The sequence below is a fragment of the Haematobia irritans genome, chromosome 1 (assembly GCF_050003625.1).
Source record: "Haematobia irritans isolate KBUSLIRL chromosome 1, ASM5000362v1, whole genome shotgun sequence".
NCBI classification, from domain to species: Eukaryota; Metazoa; Arthropoda; class Insecta; order Diptera; family Muscidae; genus Haematobia; species Haematobia irritans.
The window spans coordinates 117675822-117688664 of NC_134397.1; the positions used below are offsets into that span (position 1 = coordinate 117675822).

The 12843-nt window shown below is 32.4% G+C and overlaps 1 pseudogene; it reads left to right on the forward strand.

Annotated features, from left to right (window-relative positions):
* Positions 1–223: 223 nt before the first annotated feature.
* On the forward strand, positions 224–11548 carry LOC142231223 (uncharacterized; annotated as a pseudogene).
* The last annotated feature ends 1295 nt before the right edge of the window (positions 11549–12843 follow it).

Here is a 12843-nt window from a genome sequence, read left to right on the forward strand (position 1 = left end):
TAATCAGTCCAGAGGAGCACTCAATTTCTTCCATACAATCTAAAATATATTCCGACAATGGCAAACGCAATAAGGAAAGACGAGCAGTTCTTCAAAAATGGCTAGATGAGTTGCCGAAAATGGAATCGCATTACTGTAGAAAGAGATCGAAGAAGTTATATTTTGAACATCCATTTACGGCACAACAAGAGATTTATAAGCTTTACGTCGATAAATGTGCATCACGCAATGAAAGTGCCATAAAAAAATTGTCATATCCAGTTTTTGCAAATATAATGAAAGAATCTAATTACTCAATTTTTAAGCCTAGAAAAGACGAATGTGATATTTGCATATCGTATAAGGCAAAGAATGTGTCTGACGAAAACTACAACAAACACAGAGAAGAAATAGAGAAGATGCGGGAAGAGAAACGGAATGACATAATGAATGCACATTCCGGATTATGTGCAGTCTTTTGTATGGATATGCAAGCAGTTAAGCTAGTGCCTCAATTAAATGCAAGCTCTGCATATTATAAAATGAAATTGCAAGTTCACAATTTCACAATGTACAATGTCATCACGCATGAATCTGATAATTTCGTGTGGGATGAGACTGATGGAAGTCTCGTAGCGTCTGTTTTTGTGACATGCATTATAAAACATTTAAGAAACTTTGTTGCTTATTGTCCAGCAATCCACCACATAATCATTTATTCTGATGGCTGCTTCTACCAAAACCGAAATGTTACCTTGTCCAATGCCTTGCTTACCTTTTGTATGGAGACAAATATATCAATAGAGCAGAAGTACCTAGTAAGTGGACACACACAGATGGAATGCGACTCCACACACTCCCTTATTGAGAGAAAGGTGCGAAGAAAGCAAATATACTTACCTTCTCAATTTGCGGAACTGATAAAAGAGGCTCGACAATCCCCTTCACCTTTAAAAGCACACCAACTGCATTATGACTTTTTTTAGACTTCGAAAGCATTCCCAAGCGATACACATCAATTCGCCCAGGTTAGTATTACTGTTTAGTAAACTTGTTTGTAATTCAAATTGTAGTTTTAAAATTAGGTAGAAGCACACGCAGAGAAGAAACATGATTGCCACAATCATATTCGAAGAGCAAAATAATATGATAGCAGCTATTTTTGCGGCGACCATGTAACATTTTAACCTGCAACCATGTTGGCTCTGTGAACATGGTTCTAAGAAAAATACAATTGTCCTCATCTAAAATGTTATTATATTGATAAAAAGAATTTTGTTTCCATTAAAAGACAATGGTCACGATCTAAAATGTTATGTTATTCGTCAAAAATGTTTTTCTTCTAGTTAAAAGAACATGGTCACAACCTAAAATGTTTTGATTTTTATGAAAAAACTTTTTTCGTCGTTGAAAAAAGGACGCCACTTGAGAAAAGAAAACACAAAATCAACTTTATTTATTTGTTTTTATTTATTTATAAACTAATTCATTGTTTATTTGTATTTATAATGTTGTGCAAGCAAACTTCACATATTTTTACACACTCTAGTTTGGTTCAATTTCAACAATAAGAAATCATTCCATATTTACTTCGTGCCCATCAAATGTACAAACACAGACATCATATAACTGCAAATAAAAATAAATTATACCATATGTCAAAATGCAGAACAAAAACCAGGTACATTTTTTCAATTACACTTTCCTTTTTTGTCTTCACATAAAACCAAGTGTCACTTCTGAATAAATAAATTAACACAAACCACAGTAAATCCGTATTCTCCGTCCATTCATTTTTACAAAATTTAGGTAAAATCAAATAATTTTCATGTATTAATCCTCTAATGCCCAAGCCCGCCTTTAGGCGGACTTCATTTTATAAGGAAGCTTTTAGTAAAACACACCTTAAGACAACAAAAATGGGCAAAATAAAAAGAAAACTTATTTGAAACTATTCAAGAGGCTTTGCAGCATATGCTGAATTTTACGGTATAATTTTTTCTTGCTTAGTTCTCTTGCTTTTGTGTCGTTAACATTGAAAATATAATCAGCTGGCAAAAAATTGTGGCATTAGAGGGTTAAAATAAAGTTGAATTGGCTATAGATTGTAGTCGACTTCTTTGTTAAGGTTTAAAACTAATTATTTTGTAAAACTAACCGCCAAAATTTTAATACCAACAACCGGACTTAATATATAATTTATTTATGAATTATTAATATATTCATTAAAAAAATAATAATATTGTCGATAATTCATATTTGTCGATCACTTTTACGTATTCGTTGAACTCTTAACATTTGTGAAGCATGCCGCATAGTTGACAAAATATTTTGTTCGGAATCACCCTGTGTTTTAAAAATACGTTATTACTGCTACCATCCAAGTAAGAGTAAAATTGTTTTTTCTCTTTACTATGCTTTTCTCTGCAAATGCAATATTTTGGCCCATTGTTTTTCTCTTATAAAGAGGCAAATACTCTTGCTAATATTTCATGGTGGTTGTTGATAGGGTGGAAAACAAAACAAATTCTAATGAGGGGAGCCAAACAAGGGAAACTAGTGAAACATAAACAAAATAAACTTAGTTGCGAGTGAAGCAGAAAATATATAATTGGAAAATTATTAAAGCCGGTAATTTATGCAATTTGCTACTGTAGTCACTTATGATAAGGAAATTGACGTGCCTATTTATATACGGGGCCAAGGTCAAGTTTGTTTACCCCGATGCTTGGTTTTTGAGCGAAAAGTCAAATATTTTTGTTGCTTGGCAAAATCATTAAATACAAATAAAATTCAAAATTTGTTTTTTTTTTTGCTTATCAAATATATATATACATTAGAATAAATCATAAGATGAATGAACTTTGTGTTAAATATAGAAAATTGCACCGGCATTCAATATAAAGATACCTTCAAGCAAGGAATTTTGTTTGATAGACGAATTTCTTGGTTTGTTATTGCTTTTATTTTATAATCAGATATATCTAAGAAATTTCATACCCAGAAAAAAGTGAACCCATCACTGAAGAAAATTTAGGTTTATTTTATAATATGTTAACTAAAATATTTTACTAATTTCAGCATGACACAAATAGGTTTACAAGTTTTGTCAAATTGAAGAAATTTCATATTTTGTAGGAAAAAATAGAGTTACAATTTTTTAAATGTCTTTAGTTCAAGGCCGACACAATTAAAGGAAAATTGACTCCTTTCAGAAATTTATGATCGCAAATTAAATTAAACTTCACTTATTTTAGGAAAATATGAACTGTTTTCAGGTTTAGTAAAATTGTGTACTTCATTTGTATAAAACTTGTTTGCTCATTTTTACTTCACTTCATTAAAGTAAGCCAAAAATATGAAAATAAGAAAATTTTACTCACATTTGGAAAAAATTAAGTAAAATTATCTAATTTTCATCATGAACTAAAATAAAGTTAAATCAGCTATAAAAATGTTCGTTCGCACACTGAAAAAAAGCATGCCCGGTTCCAACGAATTTGTCTTTACTTTAACAATTTTGTTATTGATTCCCAGCCAAAGAAGTGGAGAATACAAATAAGGATACTTTTAAGACACAATTCTCTTTTAAATTTAGGTTCTGTGTACTTGATTCTAGAAGGCAAATTTTAATTATTCGTTTTTTCAGCTTTTTTTTCTTTATATCCCATCAAAGTCCTTTAAAAACGAGTTAATGACAATTTTATTTTCCAAATTCAGACTCGACTTCCAGTAGAAATTATGCTATGTTTCAAAAAAAAAACCTCTTTAAAATAAAGTATTGAAAAACATGTCATGTTTTTGAATGATTTTTTGCTTTGTAGTCAAGATGCAAAAAGGCAACAAATTTAAAGACAATTTCATTAATTTTAAAGAACTTTTCTGAATTATTAAAGTCAAGTTGACCTTACGCCAAAAAAATTTTCTTTCATGTTATGATACCAATTTTTAAGTCAAATCACTTAATTATAAGGACAATACGACTTCATTGAATAGTTTATCGATTTTTGAACAAGGAAAAAACTTTATATTAGAGAAATATGTCTTCCACACTAAAAGAAAAAGTTTCGTTATATTAACGAAATGTGTGGTTAAAAGTCAGCCAATGAAACAAATTCATTATTACAACGAATTTTTTCGTTAATATAACGAATTTTCTGCAAATCAACGTAACGTTTCGTACTATTAACGAATACTTTCATTGTAATAATGAAAATTTTTCTTTGGCTGACTTTTAATGAAATTTTCTTTGTGTGCATGCTAAGCAAAATTTGCATTCGTATTTTAAGGACATGAAATTTTTGGCCTCACGGCAATATTTTTTTCAGTGCAACAGATTGAGATCACGGTCGCCGCAGGTGGTAGAATTCTACCAATTCTGTTTGGTAGATTGGTAGAATTCTTGATGTTTTGGTAGATTCCTCTCCAACTAAGAAGTACTTCACAAATTGTTATAGAAATAAAATTTTGAAAAAATTGCCGATAAAATAAAATTTTAACAAAATTTTCTATAAAATAAAATGTTGACAAATTTTTCTAATTTTGGAAATAAAATTTTGCAAAATAAGTTTTTTTTGTTTGGTAGTTTTTTTGGTAAATTATTCTCCATTTGGTAGATTGTTTTTGGCTCGAATGGCAACCGTGATTGAGATCCGGAGATTTTGGTGGCCATTGTGCGGACAAAATGAAGCGAGGAACCCCACATTTAAGACATTCTTCGTCGACGCGTTCAGAGTGCGATGAGAAACCCAAATTTTGGCCACTTTTTGCAATTCTTTGACCCTATTCAGTCTAAGTTTGGTGAGCTCTTGCACCATTTTAGAACTTCAATGGCTTTATTTAATCCAACCTCATTGTTCAATATGTGTTGCATTTATTCTAATTGCGGACGCACTTGAGTTCTGGTGGTCAATTGAGGGTGTACGTTTTCGTCTGTACTCTTTGGCAATTAATCCCGATCATTTTGTTTATTTATAAACTGCTCTTTTTGGAATGGCTTCTCATCGGAGAAAACCAAAATTCGGCATATGACTATTTTCGTGCAACTCTTCGGCCCTTTTCAGTCTAACTTTTTTGTGCATAGGTGAGCTCTTGTACTTTTTTGAATTTCAATGGTTTTAGTCCAAGCTCAGTTTTATATGTTACAACCGTTCTTGCGATATATACATCCTTCGAGCATGTTTTTTTATCACAGCGGTGGGAAATTCGATTAAGTCTAACCTTGGATTTTCGGAAAATTGGTGGTCCTCATTTGGGACACTATACAACACTGCCACTATCTCGATAAGGAACATCGGTACGAGAAAAAAATATTTATTCACAACTAAATACTGGAAGGCTCTAACGATAGCCTCTCCAGCCAACTATGGAGCAATCACATTATAACGCTTAAATTCCATCACGAATAATTTTATTTCCGAATGCAATAGATCAAAACGCCTTTTGGAGGCTTGTAAATAGATGAGCATGCAATTCGGATAATGCCTTTAGTTCCCAAAAGTTGTATTTGGTCCATCGTTTGTAAGAAAGGAATAATCAAAAATGGTTTGTATTCTTTAAATAAAGCTTCTTTAAATCGGCTTGTGTGCCCAAAACAGAACTGCTTTACTATATGAGTTGCCACAGAGCCCAGGATTTCGCGTGTTTGATTACAAACTGTATCGTCCGCGGTTCAGTTCTCCGTTTGGACAAAATGTATACTGGAAGAAGGGGTTTCTTTTCTCAGAAACGAAATTTTAGACAAATTAAAATTTTCTCCCAACGAAACTTCGTTACATGGGAAAAGCTGGTGGTGATCGATAGTTGTTTGTCTAAAATTGCTTTTGGGAGGAATTAATTGTTTGTATGTTATTTGCAAAGACTATTTATGAATAATTTTTTGATACTCTTCTTCTGATTTATTTGGCAAACCCCACTTTATCGCCTTACATACACTTGGTATAATTTGTATCTATTTTTTTAAAGAATATCTTATGTCTCATCTTGAATAGTACATGGTGATCTCTGTATTTTAAAGAATTTTCCCATTTCCATTGCAGATAATATGTCAGTCACACTCGGATGATGACCACTGCATCACAATTCTTCAAATCAATTTGATTTAAAGACAAAACAAAAACAGTTGCGGACGTTTGTTTTATATCATCTGGCATCGACGTCAATCAATGTTGATACAAGGAATCAATCAAAACACCTTCCAGCTGTTAAATGTCGGATTGTCCAAAGTGGTTGAACACATACATGTACACAATTCAATATATTCATGTATGATATGCTCACATGTATAAATGGATGTTTATTAGGATGTAACGAAATTATAGAAAGACACACGTAAATGGTATGAAACGAGTATTTTTCAATTTTTGCCCATGAATTCATTGAAACTTTAAAAATGTTTATATTTTTTCATGACACAAATGGTAAACGTTCCACTCTTACTCGACAGCAACCTGTGAAGTGTCTTGCCTTTCGAATTAGAAGAACCGAATGTTTGAAATACGTATGAAAGTCTTTGCATGAGAAGGGGAACAAGAAATAAATGTTGTACGTAACAATTAATATATTTCTACACTCACAGAAAAAACATGTTTGGACATGGTTGCAGCATCCATTTAATGCTTATCTAGAGTATGTAATTATCGCGAAAACCATGTATTTTGTCTTTGTAAAAATAATTTTCGAGCGGAGAAAAATATGTGTTGGCAATAAGCATTTAAATAGTTTTCAAATGCCGCAAACATGTTCTATTATTTAATCTATTATTTAATTGATAGAATTTGGTCAGGAAAATCATGTACCTGACCTTTAAATTTTTCTAGTTTTTTGCAGGGAAAAAAATATTTTTATAGGCTACACACAAAGAAAATTTCATTAAAACTCAGCCAACGAAATATTTTCATTGATATAACGAAACATTTACGTTAATGCAATGAAACTATTCGTTAATAGTACGAAACGTTACGTTAATTAACAGAAAATTCGTTATTATAACGAAAATTTTCGTTGTATCAATGAATTTGTTTCATTGGCTGACATTTAACGACATATTTCGTTAATATAACGAAACTTTTTCTATTAGTGTACGTATAGACATGTCTAGGGCCATTACGTGGCCATAAAGATCATGTACATAGTTTTCGTGACCATTTACTTTTTTATTTTTTTTTTGTGTAAATGAAAAAATGTACCTGTTTTTGTTCTGCATTTTGATATATGGTATAATTTATATTTATTTGCAGTTACATGATGTCTGCGTTTGTACATTTGATGGGCACGAACTAAATATGGAATGATTACTTATTGCTGAAATTGTACCAAAATAGAGTATGTAAAAATATGCGATGTTTGCCTGGACGACATTATAAATACAAATAAACAATGAATTAGTTTATAAATAAATAAAAACAAATAAATAAAGTTAATTTTGTGTTTTCTTTTCTCAAGTGGCGTCCTTTTTTCGACGACGACAAGAGCTTTTTCATAAAGATCAAAACATTTTAGGCTGTGACCATGTTCTTTTAACTGGAAGAAACCCATTTTGGGCGAATACCATAATATTGTAGAACGTGACCATTGTCTTTTGATTCAAACAAAATTCTTTTTATCAATATAATAACATTTTAGATGGGGACAATTTTATTTTTCTTAGAACCATGTTCACTGAGCCATCATGGTTACAGGAGAAAATCTTACATGGTCGCCGCAAAAATAGCTCCTATCATATTATTTTGCTCTTCGAATATGATTGTGACAAGCATGTTTCTTTTCTGCGTGCAATACAAAAAAAAAAGTATATACGGCCGTAAGTTCGGCCAGGCCGAAGCTTATGTACCCTCCATCATGGATTGCGTAGAAACTTCTTCTAAACACTGCCATCCAGAATCGAATTACTTAAGTAAGGTAACACTTGCCGATGGCAAGGTATCTTAAAACCTCCTAACACCATCTTTTAAATTGTATGTAAGTCCATACGTGGTATATATTAAATCAAAAAAGATCGATCCAATACGTATATAATTCAGTTTGACAAAGTAGACATAAAATTTTTACAAAATTTTCTACAGAAATAAAATTTTAACAAAATTTTCTATAGAAATAAAATTTTCACAAAATTTTCTATAGAAATAAAAATTTTGACAAAATTTTCTATAGAAAGAAAATTTTGATAAAAATTTCTACAGAAATAAAATTTTAACAAAATTTTCTATAGAAATAAACTTTTGACAAAATTTTCTATAGAAATAAAATCTTGGTAGATTATTTTTGGCTCGAGTGGCAACCATGATTATGAACCGGATAAAATTTGAAAAAAATTTTCTATAGAAATAAAATTTTGACAAAATTTTCTATAGAAATAAAAATTTGACAAAATTTTCTATAGAAATAAAATTTTGACAATGATGAAAATTTTATTATGAACCGAATAAAATTTTAACAAAATTTTCTCTAGAAATAAAATTTTGACAAAATTTTCTATAGAAATAAAATTTTGGTAGATTATTTTTGGCTCTAGTGGCAACCATGATTATGAACCGATATGGACCACGTTCCTAATTTGAACTGGATCGGATGAATTTTGCTCCTCCAAGAGGCTCCGGAGGTCCAATCTGGAGAACGTTTTATATGGGGGCTATATATAATTATGGACCGATATGGACCAATTGTGGCACGGTTGTTAAAGATCATATACTAACACCATGTTCCAAATTACAACCGGATTGGATGAAATTTGCTTCTCTTGGAGACTTCGCAAGCCATAATTATGAACCGATGTGGACCAACTTTTGCATGGTTGTTAGAGACCATATACCAATATCATGTACCAAATTTCAGGCGGACCGGATGAAATTTGTTTTTCTTTGAGGCTCCGCAACCCAAATCTGGGGATCGGTTTATATGGGCGCTGTATATAATTATGGACCGATGTGGACCAATTTTTGCACGATTGTTACAGACCATATACCAATACCATGTACCATATTTCAGCCGGATCGGAAGCAATTTGCTTCTCTTTGAGGCTTCGCAAGCCAAATCTGGAGATCGGTTTATATGGGGTCTATATATAATTATGGACCGATGTGGACCAATTTTTGCATGGTTGTTAGAGACCATATACCAACATCATGTACTAAATTTCAGCCGGATGGGATGAAATTGCTTCTCTTTGAGGCTCCGCAAGCCAAATCTGGGGATCGGTTTATATGGGGGCTATATATAATTAAGGACCGATGTGGACCAATTTTTGCATGATTGTTAGAGACAATATACCAACACCATGTACCAAATTTCAGCCGGATCGGATGAAATATGCTTCTCTTAGAGGCTCCACAAGCCAAATCTGGGGATCGGTTTATATGGGGGCTATATATAATTATAGACCGATGTGGACCAATTTTTGTATGGTTGTTAGAGACCATATACCAACACCATATACCAAATTTCGGATCGGATGAAATATGCTTCTGTTAGAGGCTCCACAAGCCAAATCTGAGGGTCCCTTTATATAGGGGCTATACGTAAAAGTGGACCGATATGGCCCATTTGCAATACCATCCGACCTACGTCGATAACAACTACTTGTGCCAAGTTTCAAGTCGATAGCTTGTTTCGTTCGGAAGTTAGCGTGATTTCAACAGACGGACGGACATGCTTAGATCTTTATGGGGTCTTAGAGCAATATTTCGATGTGTTACAAACGGAATGACAAAGTTAATATACCCCCATCCTATGATGGAGGGTATAAAAATTAATTGTATTGAAGAAAAAACTTTTTACGAAAAGCGTTGACTCCTTTAGAGGATGTGAAAGCAAAATATTTTTTTGGCATCAAACACCATCACATCTCATAAATTTCTCTCTTCCACGTCATTTATTTAGTTATCAGCACTTTTTCTGTAATACAAACAGTGTAGAAGAAAATATTAGATTTTAAAATTTTTTTAAAGTTTCTCTTTTGTGTTAACGGAAAATCGAACCGCAGACCAGACAGTGTGTAAATAATGACACTATCCACTGAACCATGTAGCTCTTATCGTAATCAACAGACAATGATCTGTTAAGTCATCAATTCTACAGTCAAGCAGATCTATTTATAGACCACATTGTTGAGCACTCACAAGACGGTATAAAAGAACTTTATTTAAATAAAATAAACTACTTTAGTCGACCCCAACTTTTTTAAATGGACATTATGCAGCTCTTTATATATTCTAAAAATTTTCGGAAGAGTTGGAAAGGGTGATTGACATTGCATAGCACTGCATATTTTTTTACATTTCCCTGCGATTTTATTTAATTAACAAAGATTGCACTTTACTTTTCAATTTTGTAAAAGATTTTTGTTCCTTTATATTTTTGCAAATTTACAAACATCTCTTTTTTTGTGGAGCATTCTAATATACATCATATATGGATACTTACAAAAATATACGCATAAGTGAAAAAAGGAAACACATGGAAGTCAACATACGTATGCTGTCATGAATGTACCGGGTCGTTAGGGGTTCAGCTTTCTGCACACATTTGGAAAACACCAAATGATGTGGAAGTCGAGAACATTCAGACAACGTTCAGACATTCACAAAACATTCAGACAAAAGCGTGTTGAAAATCATTTCACTAAATTGCAAATAATTCCACAAGTCTTTACGTATGTACATAGATATTTATTTCTTACACTAAAAAAAACTAATATTACAAGCAAATATCGCAATTATGTTAGGAGGGGTAAGTAAGTACTTTTCTAGAAATTTTAGAGATGTCGGACTCGAATTCCTGTTGTTATCGCGTGTGGAAGTGAGGCAGTCGGCGTATACTATAAAAATGAAAAATGGTTCGGTGATTCTATTCTTGGTTTTGGAACATAGGACTGCGAAATAAGACACCGTTTGCATTTCCCCTGGAATATGTAAGGTAGTTCCTAGCTCATCCGCTTCGCAGTTCCCCGGTATGTTCCTATGGCGAGGCACCCATATTAGGTGAATATTGTACTGCTCAGCTATCTCGTTGAGTGATTTGCGGCAGTCGATGGCCGTTTTCGACTTAAGGAACATAGAGTCCAAGGATTTTATTGCAGGTTGACTGTCTGAGTATATATTAATATCAAAATTTTTTGGAACATTACTTCTCAGCCAATTCGCCACCTATCTTATTGCTAATATTTCAGCCTGGTAATCACTACACACTATAAACCAAACGTGGGTATAAAGTTTAATGACAGTACACGTAAGTTCATTATGAACTAAAGCAAAAGAAAAATGTTGTTCGATGGTTAAAATGGTCATGCTTTTTTTCTTTACATTTAGTTCATTTTTCGTCTAATAGAGGGCGTTATTTCGTGGAGTGTAGTTAAAAAGTACGCTAAGGCTTTAAATTTTCCTGGTTTTAACAACGCTTTGTGGAAATTTCAAAATGTGGAGTACAATTAAGTTAAATTTTCACACGAAGTATGTCATTCTTCTTATAAAACATTTTACTTTTTTTTCTGTGTGATTACATATTGACAGAGTACCCATTGCAGGTGTGCGAAGTTATTGAGACAGCAGGAATTTTAAAATATCACGCGGATTAAGCACTGTCGAAATTTTGGGCATGAGAAGGATTGGAATAGAAGAAAGTTTAGGTTTATTGTAGAAAAAAAGTAACTACAGCGACTTGATACAAATGACTGCAGTCCACTTGAAGAAAATTTATTACACAAAATTTTAGGACAGCGGCTTTTCTGTTATGGGTAAATTTCTTTAAATCTAGAAAATGTTCTCATACTGGGGAGAATATCACTTTATTAAACTACGTTTCTTGAACTATAATCATATGGAGGTGAAATTGTCGGTGACTTTTTTGACGGAATGTTATTGGAGTACTGCGTTTGCCTACTCCAGACTAAGGGCGGGATCGTTAGACTATTTCAGAACCGTCCTTGTCTTTTGTAACCAATATTTAGAGAATTGGAATAAATAACTCAAAACACAAACATAACATAGTTCTGAAAAGTTTTTCGAAGTGTATAAATCTTTCCATACGGCCACAAATCATTCACTTCCCAAATGAAACTTTCCGCTTTTCAGTTGAGTTTTTTTTCTGTATCCGGGGAATTCTATGGAAAATGAATGTGAAACCAAAAGACCAAAAAACTTATCAGATTATTGTTTGGGGATTTTTTTGCGTCCTCACCAAAACGTATTGGAGTTGTATGGTGTATGGTTCTAGCATTTGCCATCATCAATTCTATGGCATAAATAGTTGTGCATTTTAAATTCACGTTGTGTTTTGTATTGAATTACATTTGGATTTGGAATAAAGTCGAAGTATCATCAGACAAGCGATATGGAGAACCCCCAGCAAGGAGGGACCACAAGCAAAGCTTGTTAGGAAGAATATGTTGAACATTTTTTTGAATTGATTCGCATAATAATATGGTTGAAATTACATTTCTTCTTATTCTCCATATTCTGGATCACATGGATTTTCTTTCAAATGGAAAAAATGGCTGGCTTTAATTTGATTAGAAAAAAAAGTTTTAAACAGAAAACAGTAAGCAATGAACGTTGATTGGCAAATGAGGTTGTGAATTTTTAAAATATAAAAATAGTTTTAAAATAAGCAACAATCTTCGAATGAATATTGGGATGAAGAAAAAATTATTCAAGAGCGGATGAATAATAATAAAAGGGAAGTTATGGTCATATAGAACAGAAATATGCTGGGAATTTACTCATTAAAAAAAAATTAAAATTTCAAAAATATCAAAAGTTGGGAAATGTCCCAAAATACTTCGAATATTTCAAAAATCGAATAATTGACCTTTTGTGTTTTGCCATAAATTAATAATCCTATTTTATTGAAAAAATCAGATTATTAGCGTTA